This window comes from Chenopodium album, chromosome 3 (assembly GCF_948465745.1).
Source record: "Chenopodium album chromosome 3, dcCheAlbu1.1, whole genome shotgun sequence".
NCBI classification, from domain to species: Eukaryota; Viridiplantae; Streptophyta; class Magnoliopsida; order Caryophyllales; family Amaranthaceae; genus Chenopodium; species Chenopodium album.
In genome coordinates, this window is record NC_137836.1 from 3,815,353 (window position 1) to 3,828,810 (window position 13,458).

Consider the following 13,458-nt stretch of genomic DNA (forward strand, 5'->3'; position numbering starts at 1 on the left):
TACAAAATATATTATATATTGATAAGAGGCCACATTTTATGTCAAATGAGACTCAAAATTGAGTATCTAAACTGAGCAACTTCCAACTTATTGGTATCCTTTGCAAAAAAATATAAACTCTCTCCTAAAGAATCTCTCTTAAGTCTCACCATTGGATATAAAACAAAGTAGCTAGTACAGGTGGTAAAAGTGAGATACAATATGAAATTGTAATTGGATGTAGGCATGTAGCTATCTCTCCATACAAAAATTATTAACACGACCGAATTATTAATTTATCGATTTTATGATTACTTTATTAACAATTATGGAATTGGAAGGCAATTTTTGAAGGGTTCTCCTCTTTCTATGAGAACATGAAACTTTTCCATATAAATTTAAAACATTGTTTTGTATGCAATAGATTTTATTTTACTTTTATAAAATGTGATGTTCAAACAATTTAACTACCTCATACTTTTAACTTTATCAACAAATACCTTTAATTGTAGTCATTTAGGCAAGTTCCAATTAGGAAAGGAAATTGATAGGTCATTCAATTATTGCACAAATAAAACAATAGTGTTAAAAACATTATAATACGGACGTAAATAAAAAGTGTCCGAAAATCAAATTTTGAGAAAGTCGGAAAGTGATATATCTATCAAGTAACATTTTCACTAATACTTATCCTTAATTTATGTTCTATCATATCATAACTAACAAAATAAATAAATTATTCTTATATTATAGGTCAAAACATTACATCAAATGTACTCCTAAATCTACCTTTAAACTATGACAAAACTTTCATGTCCAAAAAAAAGAAATAATTAATTAAGTGAATTAAGAAAATGAGCAAGAGACAAGTAATTCACACCTCTGGGTGGTAAGAAGAGCAGTTGATGATATGCAATTCATTCTTGGCCTCTTGTTATTTATCCACGCTTTTGATATTTTATTTCTTACAACTTTTGCTCTCTAATCCTCTTTCAATAGATAATCATGTAGGGTGGAAAATGGCACCACCCTTTGCAACTTGTCTAATGTCTATAAATTAAAGTGCATGCTTCCAAAATGAAAGACATGTACTTCGGATAACCGGATGGAGTTTGGGTCGGCTCTATTCGGGTCGGGTCTGTTTGGGTCGGATATGTTCGGATCAAAATTATCCTTTTAACTCGGATCGGGTCGGATCGGGTCAAATTCAGGTCGGGTCAAATTCGGGTCATGGTCTATCGAGTCCGGGTCGGATACGGGTCGGGTCAACTTCAGATCGATTCACTTTCGGTTCGGATATATTTGGATCGGGTTTAAAACAGGTTTAGTCGGGTAACTTCGGGTCGGATGAATTTGGGTCGGGTTGATTTCGGTTCGGATGATTACGGTTCGGTCAAGTTTGGTTCGGTCAATTTCGGTTCAATTCCTTTTTGTGTTTGGCTGGATTTTGGTCGAGTTGACCAAATTCATATCCAAATAAGGTTATTTTTAAACTAGAGATATTTTTTAGTTTTTACCTTATTATTGGGTCAATATGATTATTAATTACGAAGCACGAAGTTTTAGTTTTCTCATTTGATCAAGTTATGTGTAATTTTTATGTTTGAGGAAAATTGAGATTGAATAATTATCGATGACTTATCATACCTATATAAGTGAGAAGTGAGACTGAGCTAGTGATATATTGACGAATAATAGTTACATATGGTGATATATACAAAAAAGTATGTCATTTTTTTTAGGTTATTACAAGTTTACAACTCTTCATCAATTGTACAATCATATGAGGCTATGAGTTATGTACTATTAGTTTAGTTTATTACTGATTCAATAATTTTTTAAAGAAATTTGTTAGATTTACTTTATTACTAATTCAATTTGTATATTAAAAACTTGACATTATACATATTGATAGTTAATTGTTACTATGTAAATTCTTTTTATTTAAGCATAAATTATTGCATATGTATGTAGTGAGTATATCACTACTAGAAAACACCAAAATTGCGACGGAAATTTTTCGTCGGAAATACCATGTTTTCCGTCGGAAAACCCGTTTTCGACGGAATTCTGTCGCAACCGGTTGTCGCCATAATTGTTGTCGTAAAAACACCCTTTTCCGACGGAATTTCCGTCGGAAGCACTTTCCCGACGGAATTTCCGACGGAATTCAGTCCGTTGGAAGCGATTTTTAGGCCCGCCAAAGTCCGTCGGAAAATTCCGACGGACTGTTTTCCATCGGAAATGTCCGACGGATATTCCGTCGGAAAGTGGTTTTAAAAAAACAAAAAAAAACGCCCACTGCCACCCCGTACCACCGCCTGCCGTCACCCAACACCACCAGCTCCCACCTATCACAACAAGCCAAACCCTAGCCCAGATCCCCACCCACGAACCAAAACAAACCCCACCCACGAACTAAAACAAACCCAGATCCCCACCACCACCAGATCCCTACCCACGAACCAAAACAAACCACCACTAGATCCCCACCCACGAACAAAAACAAACCCCACCCACGAACCAAAACAAACCCCAGATCCCCACCAATCCTGGCCCAAACCGCAAAACACAAAAACAAAACTTACCACCACCACGGCACCACCAACCACCCACCACAGTTTCCTCCTTTTCGCCGGAAAACCCAAAATTTATTTTAAAAAAACACAAAACGTATCACCATCATGAAACCTAAAAATTGAAACTAAAAAATTAAAAACACATATACATACCTTTAAACTTGAATTTGCTTCAAAATTAAGCTTGAAATCAGTTTAATAAGGCCAAATTCGACCACGAAAACACTAGATCTAGTGTTTTCATGGTCGAATTTGACCTTAAAAACCCCTTTATTTGTTTAACACTATCCTGAAGCCAAATTCACCACCACCCTCAAACCGCTGAGAAACTACAAAAAAAAAATAAAAAAGAAGAGGAAAGAGAGGAGAAGAAAGAGGCGATAAAGAGAAGTGGGAAAAGAGAAGAGGAAAGGGAAAACTAAAGGGGGAAGATGAGAGAAGAAGACGAACAGGAGAAGGGAGAAGAGGAGAGAGAACGAGAATAGGGAGAAGAAGAATTGAAAGACAAAGAGAGCAGAGGAGGCGGAAAGAGTGTGTAGGGTTTTGTAAAAGTATAAGATGTTTTTAAAAATATTATAATATTCCGACGAAAATTTTCGACGGACAGTAAATCCGTCGGAAATTGTCTTTTCCGACGGATTTTTCCGTCGCAAAGTACATATATTCCGACGGATTTAAAATCCGTCGTAAATTTCCGACGGATTTTCAACGGAATTGTTAAATTCGTCGGAATTTTCCGACGAAATGAAAATCCGTCGGAAATTTCGACTTTTCCGACGGAATAATGTGTCCGTCGGAACAAATCCGTCGCTATTTGCCTGTTTTCTAGTAGTGATATAACCGTGCGATGTATAACGCCTATAATTCTACAATAATGCACAATTGTACTCCGCACTTTTAACCAATAACTTCGGTTTTATCAATATAACATATTTCCAACAAGTTTAAAGTAATATTAATTAGTATATTACGAATCATATGAGTTATCAAACTAAACATTAAATGATCTATAATATACAATAATTAAGTCTATAAGGCTTTAGGCAGCATTTAACTAGAGCTTTACAAGCAAATCAATTAACTCCCGCTTAATGTTTAGGTTTATTAGATCTTGTGGCATTTATTAAAGCTTAGAAAGTAAATTAATATAATTGATATGTACATGAAGTAAACTTAAGATTCCGGATTATTTCTTTGTAGTAAAAAAGTTAACTTATTAATAATTAGTAAATATATAGTATAAGAACTTGAATAAAAAAGTAAATAATTAATTATGACCGGGTTAAATTCGGATCTGGTAAAAATCAAATCGAGTTAAAATTGGATCGGGTTAATATCAGTTCGGGTCAAAACATATCGGATTAGATCGGTTATTTTTCGGGTCAATTTCGGATCAGGTTGAGCTCGGGTCGGGTCAAATCGGTTCGGTTTGAGTTCAGGTCGGGTCAAATCGGATTCGGGTTGAGTTCAGGTCGGATCAAATCGCTGTCGGGTTAAGTTCGATCAGATCGGGTCAAGTTCGGATTCGGGTTGTGCTCAGTTTGGTTACAGATCGGGTTTGAGTCTTGAATTTCTCGGATCAAATCGGATCGGTTATAATTTGAAACGGATTATTCTTTTAGGATCGGTTCGGTTTTGACACCTCTAACTATACTACTATGTAATATGTGGTAGATATTAAATGTCTAAATCACGCACATGTATGTTAACTTCTTTTCCTACTATTAGTCTTATTTGTCTTTAATATATGCTTTCAGGGTGATAGATAAAACAAAGTAATGTAAATAGTACTCCGTTCGGTAGCGTAGCATATACTCGGTGGATGATTTGAGATTAAATACAGAAGAAAATATCAAACCATTGCAAATAATATAAAACGGAGGTAGTATTTTAAAAAAAATATAGGTTTTTTATTTCTTTTTTCGACAATAAAAAAAAGAATTATTTGATTTATTGAGAACATATAGAAAGAGGATAATAATAGTCAACAGATCGTGTTAGTGCTAAATATGGAAAAATGATATACATGTTATACACGGCCCGTGGCTTATCGACGATCAATAAGTCTTAGTTGCACCATACTGTAGTCCAATGTTTTCAGGATCGGGATTCTACTTTGGATCGGAAGATGAGGGTAGGATCGAGTCGTAAAATCGGATCGTAGGATCGACCGATCCTACAAAATTTGCAAAAAAAATAAAATTTTACTAAATTTTATCAATATTTGTTCATATTTAAACTAAATTAGTATATATTAATAATATTTCAATTTTTAAAAAAGTTATTTCCTTAAATACAGTTCATGACGAATGTGTATACATACTCAATCTACATTTATAATACTACTTGTTAATTTTATATTCTAATTCTAATAAAAAAAATTTAACCTTTTTTTTAAAAAAAAAAGAGAAAAAATGATGCTTTACATGTCTATAAAATCCAAAGAAATTAGCTTCCACTCACTAAAGATTATTAAAATTTTTACATACATTTTACATGCTTGCACAGAAATTAGATAATTAAATTCATTGTAACATAATCAGCTACATCAATCAGTGAAATTCGAGTGAAATCGGGCAGGGTTAGAACCACGATATCTACTAGCCAAGACCAATGGTAAGTCCGCAAATTTAGCTTATTTTAAACAAAAATAATAAATGAATAAAAACTAAGGGGAAAAATAAAGAAAAAAACAACAAAATTGAAAAGAAACCAGATGAGCAGGCCCATACTTAAGTCCACTAAAATAATAATGTTCCTTTTAATCTTATTTTGTAGAATCGCTCATAGGATCGTAGAATCGTTATCGATCCTACCGATCCTATACGATTCTCCCGATCCTATGGCCGAACCTACCGCAGACCGATTCTATGGACGATCCAAATTGACTGGGTGTATTTGTAACACCCCAATAATTTTCCCTTTTCCAAACCACTTACTTTAAATAAAAATAGAGGAGAACCATTGGCATGTTACCGCCACGTGTTAAAACGTTAAGGCTTTATCAAAGTATTGCAGCGGAAATCCAACTTAAATCTTAAAATAATATAATTTAGAAAACCAATAAGTCAAAGCTTACAAATTGGAACCATAAAGACCCTTATTAAAACCAAACCAATAATCAAAGTCCCAAAACATAATTAAAGTAGTAAAACATAAATAAGTTCAACACAAAGAACGAATACTCTCAATCACACCAATCCCTTGACAATGCGTATGTCAAATCCCCGAACTTCACATCATCAAGCTAACCTATGCAATACTGCTCCCCAATAATACAAGTGTAATAATTGGATCATCACAGGGTCATTGGAAGGCGAAGGCCATGACCAAAAGAAAACACACATAAAAGCACGCAATCAGCAAAGCTGAGTACATACAAGCTTCAATGCACAAAACCTAGCATGCTCAACTAATTAAAACAAATAAACATACAACGTGAATTCATTAATCAAGACTCCACACTTAAACAATTCAATTGACTCAACATACTTACTAATTAATTCCAAACACTTGACTCTTTATATTTAATTTTAATTAATTTAATTTGGAGTAAGCAATAGACGAGGTTGTCCAATCCACCAAATCATTTTGGTCCCAAATGACCATTTAAAATAAAAGTTTAGCGCGATGCAAGAATGGGTGCGACTCCATTCTCACAAAGTTAGTATAGGATCCCATCTAACTTTCATTATAAAAAATGTAAATACCAAAAGAAAAGAGGACATATTGATCAAACAAGCCTCGGAAAGCCACGGGCTACCACCGTGTACCCCAACCCATAATTGTCAATACTCTAGAAGTGCACACTTTCTAGAGTTTTATTGCTCATCCATGTTTCACTTTATGTGATTACAATTTTAATTAATAGCCGACTCAATCAAATAGACCATACATAAAAATCATACATCAATTTATTTTTAATCTTATTTAGGACAATGGTGATCACATCACAAATTGACCTTTAATTTCATTAAACTTCCAAATTATCCAAATTGTTGAACATAGTCAACCCACCTAGCCATTTCGGCTTAATCCACTTTTACTCAACATACTAACAAGTCATGCTTGATTAATAAATAAAATAAATAACAACCTTGTGGAATAATTAATAAATTCATTCCACTTAAACCATTCAATTCCAATCCTTTAATAATCCAAATGTGGTTAACAAACCAATCCAATAAAATTATGCTTGTATCAACATTCCATACAAACAATTAATCCAATATAATTCAACATGCTTGCATCCATAATCCCATACAAACATAACCAATTCACCAAAACATATCTCATAAACATAAGCACATGAATTAATTAAATGTATAATCAAACAATTTTCATCCAAGTGTTCTCTAATCATAAAACTAAGTTCTTTTCTTTAGTACCTAAACATGATACTACTTACAATGAAGTAGACATGTACGTACCTCGTGTAAACAATCCTTTGTGTCACTTTTAATCACTTAAAAGTCTCCTAAGGAATAATCACTTCCTAGAAAACAACCAACAACAATAAATTAATACTTAACCAAATTTCCAGCATTATAATTTAGATTAAAACTCCTTAAAACTTCATTAAAAACATGTTTTTATGCTTAATTAATCATTAAAAATGCAATAGGAACAAAAGCCCCAATTTAATTAGTCATAAGAACCCTAAAATCCCAATTTAAACAAATTAAAACCCTAGGTTTTAAAATTATAAAATCTGAAAATTAAATCAACATTATAATATGAAAATTATAAGTTTAAACTATTAAAAACATGATTTTGATACTAAAAATATAAACTTTATACCATAAAATCAAAACATAAACAAAATTAATACTTTTAAGCAAAATAGGAAAACAAAGGGGGCAGCCACGACAAGGCTGCCTGGTGGTCGCCGGCGGTGGTGAGGGCAGCAGGCGGCAGTTGGTGGTGGGCGGTGGTGGTGACCGTGAGTGAAAACTCATGTGAAAAGGAAAAAGAAAAGAAAGAAAAAGGAAAAAGAAAAGAAAAAAAAAAGGAAAATAAAATAAAGGGAAAAAAATAAAATAAAGAAAATAAAGAGGAGGAAAAATAAGACTAACCTTTTGTGTGGGGAAAATTTTGGGGAATAATGGGCCTAACCTTTTGTATTTATAGGAGAGAGAGTTGTAGGGTTAGTAGGAGTATTGGGCCTCATAAAAAAAAATAATGGGCCAATTAGTTAATGAAATGGACTAGCTTTGTTTAATATGTATGGCATAAATTGTAGAATGGACAATTAAAAATCCTTTTAGAACAAAATCAATTATCAACCCAAAAATAATTTGGAACTTTAAAACTTAAATCCCGGAAAAACACACATAAATATTATAAATAAAATAAAAATTCATTTATAATATATTTATAAATACGGGGGATTACAATAGGCTCGTTCGATTCTAAGATCCGGATCGCGGTTTTGATAACTATGTTGTAGTCTGTAGCTAGGGTAGCTGCACCATTCTGTAAAATGAACATCACTTAATAAAAACTACGATCACGTAAAAAAAATTGAACATTTAGTAATAAAAAATGAAAAAAAAACACTTAAAAATAAAAATTTGGTAATAAAATGAATATTTGGTAATCATAGAATAGCTGGACCATACCTATTAAAATGAACATTTTATAAAAATATATGAACACATAATAAAAATAAAAAAAAAATAAAAAAAAAGAAAAGAACATTTAGTATTTAAAAATGAATGCGTAAAAACAAAAAATTGTGAACATTTAGTATATTAAAATTGAACATGATTTTCATATTCTCATATGTTTAAATTCATTGTATATAGCTATTATTGAAAAATGAAAATAAAATAAATCACTAAAATGTATTCATTTCTTATAAACTAAATGTTCAATTTTAGAGTACGAAGTGTTCATTTTTTTTTTTACAAAAATTGTGCACAAGTTTGATTGCAATTATTTCCTTACCTTTTAAAAAGTACATGTATGATAAAAACACTTATAAATAGTGTGAGGACATACAATTATGTCCTTAAAATATTGTATACGTACATATATGCCCCTATTGATAAGATGTTAATTGCATTTAGGTTTTTCTTTGTGTAATTTAGTGATTTATCTCTTATGAATAGCATTTGGACATTAAATTAATACCCTCTAAAATGTTAATTTACTTATTGCCCATATTAATGTTGATTGCTTTTTTTTTTTGAACTCTTAAAAATAGTGTGCGGACATCTATACCCCTATGTATATTTGTTTACATATTGTCCATCATGAACGTGGCCAACAACCAAAATCTAAACATGGCTAGCTATGACTCGCGCATTGCATGCGTTAGCTACTCTAGTTAACTTTATAAATTTGAATATCCACTTTAAATGTATTAATCTTGGTTCATCATAAATAAATAATTATCGATCTATAACATGATAGATTACTAAGAGTAGGAATCACAAATGCAAAATTGATAGAAATCAACAATTTTATAACATTTATATAATTATATAAGAAAATGAAAAACTTAAAATTACCTCATGATTCACGATCGCGACAAAAATGATGCAATGGAAAATGCTCCAATAGTGATGAATTAGACAATGCCTGAAATAGAAGGACAAAAAAGTTTAATGATTGAAGGAAAGTGAGAAAATAAAGAAAATTAACTGATATGGAAAGGGAAAAAGAGGAGAGAGAAATTTCAAAATGAGAAGAAAATAGAGGGGTGAGAAAATTAATAGAGGTAAGAAAGAAGAAAAGAGATCGAGAGAGAGAGATAGTTAAGATACAAGTAAAGGAAAAAAAATATATATGTTCATTTTGAGGTATTATATGTTCATATAGTTAGCTGGTGGCTGGTGCAACTAGCTTAGCTATACATTAGTGTGTAGCTAAGAATTTGTGTTGTCGATTATCTTATGAAGTTGTGATGTGTTGGGCTCGTGTTAGATTGGGCCATTCTCATGCATAAAGTGTGGGTCTACAGACTTAGTTTCCCTTGATTACATGGATAAATGGTAGACCCAGGTCTTATAGAGCCAAGCTCTATGAATTGAAGACGTTAATAGATGGGCCTTAACTTAAACCCGAACACAAATGACGTCTATTAGATGATGAGAAACCATCCTAACTCATGTATATTACCTATTTATTTTAACAGTATAAGAAAGTATAATGAGAAATAATAATAAGTCTGAACACATTGATTTACGTGGTTCACCAATAATATCATCTCCAACAATTTAAATTATTATACAAAATGGCTTTTCAAATAAATGTTCCATTTTATTATTAATTTAGCTAGCTATGGACCATTATGGCATTATGTAAACATTATTTTACATGACATTTATTTAATTTCATACAAATTTTTTTTTCATTAGAGCCATAGAAAATGATGGATTAGTGATAGTATAACCACCATCAACTATAAAATTAGCACCACTCACAAACTTAGCTTCATCACTTGCTAAAAATAATGCTGCATTAGCAACATCCAAGGGCTCTAGTGTAACCCCTTTAAGAGAATAAGACTCACAAATTCTTTCGTCAATCCTCTTCTTATCCATCTGTTGCCCTTGATGTTTTGATGATAACACAAGTCAAATAAATAGACTAATGCCTTGTTGAGTTTTGTAGCTTATTCATTACAAGTTGCAGGAACAAGTTGAGGCAAGAAAACTAGAGCTAAAAGAATTGAATAAAGAGATTAGTTGCAGTGTTCCTGTAAAGGAATTGAAGCTTAAGAGCTGAGGCTAAGGAAAGAAGACTCGGAGAAGAGACTTCTAAGAGAAAAATAAAGTCTGGAATATTTTATATTTTAGGTTTTATGTAAGTGAGTTTAATTGGGAATTAATACTTAGTGGAATGCGTTTTGAATTTGTCAAAAAGATAGAATTTGTTAGATTGCTAGAAAATAGGAAAAACGGTTTTGGATAATATCTTTTCTGTTTTATCTTTTTAAATAAATATCTTTTTATTTTCAGAAAAATATCTTAGAAAAACTAACTTCCTAAACTTGTGCAACTAACTGTTGATTCAGTCTTCACCACTTACGTGCAAACTGCTTCAAGAGGATCAACGTGTCCTGATTTCTAGGACATAATTGAAAGTCTGGAAGTGGTGGAAAGTAGTGGCGTTGATATGCAGCAGTAGTGGCTCAAGTGGTAGGAGTGATGGCGTTTTTACCAAGAATCGTTTTCCTATAAATACTGAAGTTATTCTTGGGATAACTTCACCTTGCTCAATTATATTTTTCTATCTTTCTTCCTGTCTAAAGAGTCAAGTGTTGCATTCCACTTAAGTGTTTGTCTTAATTACTTTCACTAAAGTTTTATCTACTTGAGTTGTAATTTGGGAATTGGGAGTTTGAGTGAACTCTAAGAGAATTCAGTAGAGAAAGAGAGAAAAGAATAGAGAAGAGAAGAGTGGCAAGTAGTGGGACTTGCTGCTGGGAACTTCAAGTTCATAGAGGAACTTGAAGATTGATTCTTAGTTTGTAATAGGTTGTTTGCCCTGTTATAGTGAAGAATCATTCCTAAAATCCCAAGTGGTCGTGGTTTTTCCTTTTGTTAGGGCCAAGAGGTTTTCCACGTAAAATCTCTCTGTGTTAACTTTAAGTTCCTTTAGCTTTGTTTTATCAATTCCGCAAATATTTGACTCAATTCTCTTAAACTACAATTCACCCCCCTCTTGTAGTATTCTTATAAAGTAACACCATCCCCAATGCATTCATCACTAATGGCGTAGAAACAACACTTGACAATATCGCATTCACCCTTACGCCATATTTCCCCAATTCAACACATAAGTTCTTCATCAAACCAACAATTGCGTGCTTCGACATGGCATATGCATGAGTTGACTCAATAGATATCACCGATGCAATACTAGTCGCAAAGAGAATGACACCGGACTTAGCCGGAATCATCACCCTCGCGGCATGCTTAGCTCCTAAGAAATCACCATACACGTTTGTGTCAAACACGCTTTTAAAATTCTAATTTGTGGAAGTTAAAATAGATTTGTCAGGGTCTCCAGCTATACCAGCATTGTTGAACATGATGTCGAGTTTTCCGTGTTTAGAGATGGTGTGATCAATGAGGCTTTTGACATCATTGTCATCATATACATTGCAATGAACGTAAGTGATTACATCTCCGTCATCGTTGTTGTTGATTTCATTGCATAAGGAAAGACCTTGCTCATCTTGAACATCGCCGATCACGACTTTGGCGCCGTGTTGGACAAAGAGTTTTGTTGTGGTCTTTCCAAATCCACTTGCTCCCCCTGTTATAATTGCAACCTTACCTTTCAACCTGCGTATATGTGATTTGCCAACAAATAATAATATTAAGGACATTTTGTGAAAAACTACTTTATAAAGCACTTTTTTTTTTTTTTTTTTTTTTTTATTTTTTATGAGAAACTACCTAATAAAAAAATGTCGTAAGAAACTACCTTATAAAGGGGTAAATGTTAAAAGAAACTACCCTTGGTCGAAAAGTCATCGTTGACTTTTATTTTTCGGCGTTGACCACATCACGTGCCAATCACGTGACTTTTAATTAACTCTTTCCCTCCTTTTTTCTTAATTGGCATGTGATGTGGTCAACACCGGAAAATTAGTTAGATTTGGGCCGATTTTTGGTTTCAAATTTTAGACTCAAATTGACCCTTTTTCCTGGTTTTGAGACAACTTAACATTTATCTTTTAGTTATAATAATTTTGGCTCGGCCTAAAAATGATATGAAAAGCCAGTGATTTTAATTTTGACACGAAGACAAATTGTTTTTGCTTGAACTTAGGCTCAACCCTTCCCATCTTCAGATCTAGATAACATGTAGTTATCCCTCCAAACCAACTCCCCAACCCCGTTATAAATTCATATATCAATTCCATGATTACATTATTAGAACAATGAAAATATTTTCACATCTAAAAATCAAGAAAGAAGTAATTCACACCTTTGGGCAGTAAGAGGAGCTGTTGATGATATGCCATTCATTCTAGGCCTCTTTCTACTTATCCACGCTTTTGATAATATCTTACTACTCTTGGGCCCTGTTCTTTAGAGCCGCTCTGCTCTGCTGAGCCCTGCTCTGCTCTGCTCTGCTCTGCTCTGCTCAAAAGAAATCTGTTCGGCTCTGCTCTGCTTATTTTTCAAATAATAATTAATAATAACAACAATAATAATTAATATTCAATAATAATAATTAATATTGTATTTGATGATAATAATTTATTATTTTGAATAATTATAATAATTATTAGTATTAAAAATAATTTTAATAATTAATAATAATAATAATAATAATAATTTTAATAATAATAATAATAATAATTTTAATAATTAATAATAATAATAGTAATTAATAATAATTTTAATAATTAATAATAATAATAATAATAATAATTATTATTATTATTTATTAACTTTAATAATTATTAATGATAATAATAATAATAATAATAAATAGTATTAATATTAATATTAATATTAATATTAATAATAAGAATTAATAATAATAATAATTAATAATAATAATTTTAATAATTAATAATAATTATTATTAGTAATTAATAATAATAATAATAATAATAACAACATTAATAATAATAACATTAATAATAGTATTAATAATAATGTTGAAATCTGCTATGCTCGGCTGTGCTCGACTCTGTTCTGCTTGGCTATCTCGAAATCTGCTCTACTTTACTGAAATTTAATCTGCTCTCTGCTCATAAGCTCAAAAGAACAGGGCCTTGCTCTATCTCTATTTCTCTTTAAATCATAATAAAGTGCTAGCTTCCAAAACACACGTACTATACTAGGATATTACTTGATTGAAATGTCTAAATTACGTTTAACTTCATCTATTCCTTTTTAAGTCTCATTGGCCATTATTAGCATAAGTT

At 31.9% G+C, this 13,458-nt stretch overlaps 1 pseudogene; it reads right to left on the reverse strand.

Moving 5' to 3' along the window:
• Nucleotides 1-9,074: 9,074 nt before the first annotated feature.
• Nucleotides 9,075-12,547, reverse strand: LOC145624737 (short chain aldehyde dehydrogenase 1-like; annotated as a pseudogene).
• Between the last annotated feature and the right edge of the window lie 911 nt (nt 12,548-13,458).